The sequence below is a fragment of the Poecilia mexicana genome, unplaced genomic scaffold, assembly GCF_051168715.1.
Source record: "Poecilia mexicana isolate PSO_F unplaced genomic scaffold, ASM5116871v1 scaffold_21, whole genome shotgun sequence".
Lineage (NCBI taxonomy): Eukaryota > Metazoa > Chordata > Actinopteri > Cyprinodontiformes > Poeciliidae > Poecilia > Poecilia mexicana.
In genome coordinates, this window is record NW_028263390.1 from 11,339,365 (window position 1) to 11,345,258 (window position 5,894).

The window sequence follows — 5,894 nt, forward strand, 5'->3', positions numbered from 1 at the left end:
ACTTCAGACTGACTTTGCCAAAAAGCAACAACCTACAACGTACTGTCTGTCTCTGACAGAATACGTCAAAAACAGCTTATAACCTAATAAATGTTAATACTGTCTGAAATATGTATTTTTTTAAGGTATTAAACACTCGCACTGTTCTGACAATTGAAGATATATATACTATCTGCATCAGGCCTTTTTGTTTTGCTGTTCTAAAATGCTAGCAAGATATCAGGTAAAGCCAGCTGGCTAAGCTAACAAATTCTATATGACATTTAAAAAAAAACAAAAAAAAAAAAAAACATTTTCAAATGACTTTACAGTTTTTGCTTTCTCTCTCCCTCCTTCTCTCTCTGTTTGTTCAAAACATTCATTTCTGAATGTTTTGAACATGTGCTAATTATTTCTTTTTGCCCAGGTAGTGTAAAACATTTTACAACAGAGTTTAAATCAATAACGAAGGCGCCTACATATTCTCAGGATTTCATTAAGACTTTTTTTTTTTTTAAATACTTTAAGCAGTAAAATTTAAGGTCTACATAAATTATAAAAAATCTGACAAAAGTTAATCTTGCTCACTGGAGTTTGGGAGTAGACAGGATGGAGGAATCTGCAGTCGGTGACCGACACCAACCGCATTTGCTGACTTGCAACAAATGTTGGTTGAGGAATGGTTTTCACCAGACAGACTGCTGTGGTTTTTGTACAGTAAATGTTTATTTTTTGGGGGGGGGGTTTCATGGAAGAAACCCATATACACTTAGATTTCACTGATCAACACAATTTAATGCAAATAAAATGGTGAGGATGGTGAACATGTTTTGAATCACAAAATTTATTTGAGCAGGTTACAGTGTATGAAGAGCAGCACATAGTTCAGTCCTGTGGAGGACATCCCCCAACACATGCCTTACCCACATTGCTCTAACAAATGCTATGATGGGGGTTTTTTTTAAGCCACACCCCTTTGGTGCCACAATCCCAGCAGCATGCTCTGAAAGAGCACAAGGTCTTATGTGACACATCATTTGCCTTCCCACAGATTTGCCAGCATCACCAGGGATGTTGGATCTTCCTCCTTTTCTTTGAGGCCACAGTGGAAGAATCTTTTCAGTCTCAGTCCTTTGCCAGTTACCGAGCCAATTATTACATAAGCTGAACAGTTGTGGGGTAGGTTGGCTGTCCTGAACATGGAAGAGAGAAATACTTGTTAGAATGCAAAACTAGCAAGCGTCGAGTAAAGCGCTAGTTGGAAACTGTTGAGTCACAAACATAGAAGGTGGCTGTGAGTTAGGATAGCAAGGTGAAGTGTGGAAAAAAATTAGGAGAATGAGAATGTGCAGCCACTAAATATCTGAAGGGAAGGACGGGGCCTGCCTTCATTTTAGCCGTCTCATTGGTCTTGACAGGCATGTGGTAATGTTTTTAAGTTGGTGTTGTTGGCCCCAATCTCCATACTCTACCACATGTATTGCACTGAGTCTACAAATCAAAAAGGAATTTATTCCAGCAATTCTATATATACATTTTTATCATGTTTCAAAGCCTAAAACTGAGATGATTAAATGTAAAACTTAAGAATGGTTTGAACTATTTTGTGAGGTGTCCAACATCTAGAATATATCTTGGGTTTGGAAAACAGTCCTCCCTGTTTTTGGACCATCTTCATAATGTGTAGTTTCCTATTGCTTCCATCATTGGGTCACAGTGGCTCCTGTTTTCCCTAGTTGTGTCGAGATGCAGGGCATTTTGACACAACTACCAGACGTCTTTCAAACCCACAAAGTGACTCCTGTCAAACTCTCTAGTGCTGAGGGTGTAATCTAATGCATCTAGGAAGAATCCTCTCAATCTGATTATACCGTCACTCGCTGATTTGACTGGTCATTGAAAGCTTCTCAACTCATGCCCTCTGGTGACCATACCAGACCTGTCAGCTCTTTGCAAATCTGACAATTTGCATATCCACCACTGAACTGCATGTTAGAACCACTTCTTCTGAGTGTTATTTATTTATTTTATTTTTTTTGACTGTTTTCAGTTTTCTAGCTTATCCTTTTTCCTGTTCTGGGTCAAGTTGGTCCCCTGCATGCAAAACTTTTAAGAAATAGTTTTTGTAATTGGATGTTGGGTCTGGTTACCTCTTGTACTTTGCAGGTGTGAAGTATTGTGTGACATTGCATGACAGCGGGTTATCAACCTGGACACACCTGTACATGTGTGAGTGAGTGTGTATGTGTTTGCATATGAAAAACTCCTCGCCCTCCAATTATCTGTCCACAGGGCTGTGCACCTGCACTTTACAACTTATCTGGCCAACGTGCCAGATAATGACACTTAAGACAATGTAGGTGAAATACCAACACGTCACACCAATCTTACAAGCAACAGTGCTTGTTTGTTGTTTTTTTTTATTTTTTATTTTTATTGCGGCAATACATTGGATTGCAGTAAATGCCACACTGACATCATCAAATGCTTGTGAAGTGCTTTACCTGCAGGCAGGTGTGCTCTTGATTGAATACATGAGTGTGTGAGAGGGAGTCTGACACAAAGAGATTCTGGGTTCATTTACATGTTTGACAAAAAAAGAAAACAATGACAGAAACTATTCGTGCAACCAGAAAACAAGCATGGGATTCCCACTATACCAAACGTATTCAGTAAGGTTTCCCACTAATTATTCTGGTTGCTCTATTATGTAACGGCAGGGTCATGCCAGTTTTGGGTCCCAAGGCTTGGTCTTGGTTTATTTTGAGGATATGTTTAATTGGAGTCAAATGTGATCAAAAGGATCACATTCTAACCGAGTGACCCAGCAATGGCGAATGGAGAAGAATTGCTGCGATGACGTGATTAAAGGGCAGGAGGTTCTTAAAGAGACGGAGGCCAATTTCAAGGCGTGCATAGCTATGATGCAAAGTCAAATTTTTGTGAAGTTATTTTTGATCTATACATCAGTTTCTAAACAACTGAAGGTAATATAGTTGCTTAATTGTACAATAAAATTGTACTACGTGCTAGAAAAATACATAACAGCAGACCTTTAAAAATAGGAAGCAAGTGTTTACTGCAGCAATAGAAAACCCAATTGAAGCAGTACTAACAGAACTTAACATTAAAACCTTTTAATCCCCTGCAAGTTGTGCTGCTCTGCTCACACATAATAAATAAATAAATCTCTAGTTCTTTTTTTCAGGTTTGTTTTTAGCTAAAACAATAAGTAATCTTCCCTGTAGCAAATCCCAGTGGCCCTTCCCCCTACCCCCAATTTTATTCAGCTTTATTTGAAATTAAAGATTTATATTGACTGGTTTTCCTTAAATTGTTATACAAGTTAGGTTAAAATCAAATTTGCAAACTGAAGTTTTTACTAACCAATACCATTTCATGTTTTCTTTGAGATATTCCCTGCATATTCCAATCCTTTTTTTGTTGTTTGTTTGTTTACAAGACAAGCAAATTTTGCTGAAAAATTTCTGCTTCAAAAATACAGTCATGATGGTGTTGTAACTAAGAGCACCCATCACTTTTTTTTCTTTTTTTTTTTTAAGTAAACCTGTCTTGAAATTTCTGTTGGTAAGCTATGAACTGAATGTCTGTTGAGCAGCTAACTCCAGACTGGCGAGCTGCAGATAGCCTGGCCAGCTAATGTCAGCTGGCAAGACTCCAGTTACTGCTGAATAGTAAAAAGGTGCAAGTTTAAGTGAAATCTACAACTGAATTTTTGAGGGGTTGCAAAACCTTTCCTGACGTTTTTGTAACAGCAAATGGGAAATGTTCTGAAACTTAATTGTTGCTTTTCTGTTCAAATAAGAGATTAATTTGACCACAAATGCCGCAAAACTGTAACATTTTTACTCAGTCAAAACACCATAAGAAGCTTCTAAAGGACTGAGTTTATGAGCATCTGGTAGCAAGTCAAAATACTTTAAGTACTTTATTAACAGACTTGTTTTGCTAGCTTATTGTTGCATTCAGTCTTATTACTGCGATCTCAGAAATTCATCCCACCAGGGTTGGGCAAAACTTGGATTGGAAAAACTTGGATTTGTTATCTTTTTAGCTAACACAACATGTTAGCTTGGTTGCTAACCAAATGTATAAATCACCCTTACACCTGCAACCTTCACTGCTTATGAATTGTGGCAGCCATATCAGATATTTAACTTGGAGCAGCTCAGAGACAACTTGCTAAGTTGAAATTCCCACTATTTTGACTGAAAGCCATCAGAGCATAAATAAATCTTCAGTTTGACTCTCCACCATTGCCAAGCTTTGCATCCATGACTAGGTTGAGTTTCAGTGCCTCTTTTCCCAGCTGATCTGTGCAGATAATGTAATAAATGGGAGTCTTCGTGTACTGTGTGTACTTGAACATTTCATAAACGCTGTTCCCTCATTCAGTGACGCAATCTCAGAAAGATTCAGCCGAGACGAGTTGACCCGTCCTCACCAGCGTGAGGATCTCTTTAAATGCGACTGTGTGCAGTTCCGACTTGTGTCGTGTTGCTGAAAACGATACTCTGATGTCACCAAAGCTGGACTCGTCACAGAAAAGCCCGGGGGCAGTCACTCATGACGTCACTGTAGATTTCGATGGCTTTTTTTTTATTATTATTTTTGTTATATTAGAAGTTGCATTTTAGTAATAGATTTCGGACACCATCTTAATGCCGGAGTGTCATCAGATGTGCTTTGCAGAGAGCCGAGGCAGTCGTGCTGTGCAGCGGTAGATTTGTTGTTGTACGTAGGTGATCCCTCATATCAGTCTCAGTGCACAGCTGTCACTCCCTGCACTTCTGCTGTTGTTGTTGTCTTTTACAAGGTACTTTCCCTCACACACACTTCCTCCCACAGGACCCTTTGTTTTTGTCAGGGTGTGTGTGTGTGTGTGTGTCTAATACATTTAGCATATGCATTTGATGTGGGCAAATTCTCAGAATGCGATTTTAATCGAATGTACTGTCACTTTTGTGCGAAAGGTATACATACAGCCACAGGAATATGTGAGGAGACATTTTTTTTTTTTATCGTTCTTCAAACATTACGATGACTTTTGGGTGCTCGGTTCCACTCGCAGATGTGAGAAATCGCAGGGTTCCTCGGATTTTTTTTAATTTTATAAGTCATTTTGCATTCATCTGTGTAGTGACGAGATGACTGTGTCACGTTAAGGTTTTTTGCATAACCCACGCTTCTCTTTTCCTCTTGCATTCAGTCACCGCTGCTGTAATGTCCACTGCAGGCGACTGTGTACGTCTGTCGTACCTCTCAAAGTCAATTTAGGATTAGTGCAGACAGGAAAAGCACAGGTATCGTTGACGTGTGTGAAAGTGAGGATAGCTGGTTTCAGCAACGCCAGGAAAATGTGCTTACCTCAGTCGAGCTGTGCTTCAGGCGTGTTTGGTGCGAGTGTCCGCTCAGAGAAGCCGGGCATGAAGCTTGGTAAGCGCTGTGAGTGTGGCTTTTTTTTTTTTTTGCAGGGCTGTTTCTCACCTTCTTAGTTTTAGTGCACCACCCTAGATGAAAGGCAAGCGTAGGTCTCATCTGTCTCTTTGCTTGTGTGAAAGTACGCATGCAGGAAGTTGGTGTGAATTGGCGTCCCCTTCTAATGTGTGTGTCCACTTCTGTGTGGGAACAATAACACGCATGCGCTGCCTGGACAAGAATGCCTGCTGCGTATTTGGACATCATCTTGCGGAACTTGTCTAGATTCTGTTCCGTTCACAAAAGTCTTCCTTGAGGAACATCGTCCATGTCTGGCCTTTCACCTGCGAGTTTTTTTTTCTTCTTTTTATTGGATTAATCATCCCTAAGTAGTAGGAATAAGACTCTGGGAGGAATCGGGAATCCCCAGCTAACGGCTTCCTTGATAAAAGTAAGGTAGAGAGCTGCACCCAGCA

At 39.8% G+C, this 5,894-nt stretch overlaps 1 long non-coding RNA gene across 1 annotated transcript; it reads right to left on the minus strand.

Annotated features, from left to right (window-relative positions):
• Positions 1-805: 805 nt before the first annotated feature.
• On the minus strand, positions 806-5,652 carry LOC106922261 (uncharacterized). The gene is made up of 3 exons (XR_015761799.1): positions 5,368-5,652; positions 1,366-1,470; positions 806-1,172 (listed from the first exon to the last, which is right to left on the minus strand). It is a non-coding gene; the product is annotated as an uncharacterized LOC106922261 (long non-coding RNA).
• Positions 5,653-5,894: the final 242 nt, after the last annotated feature.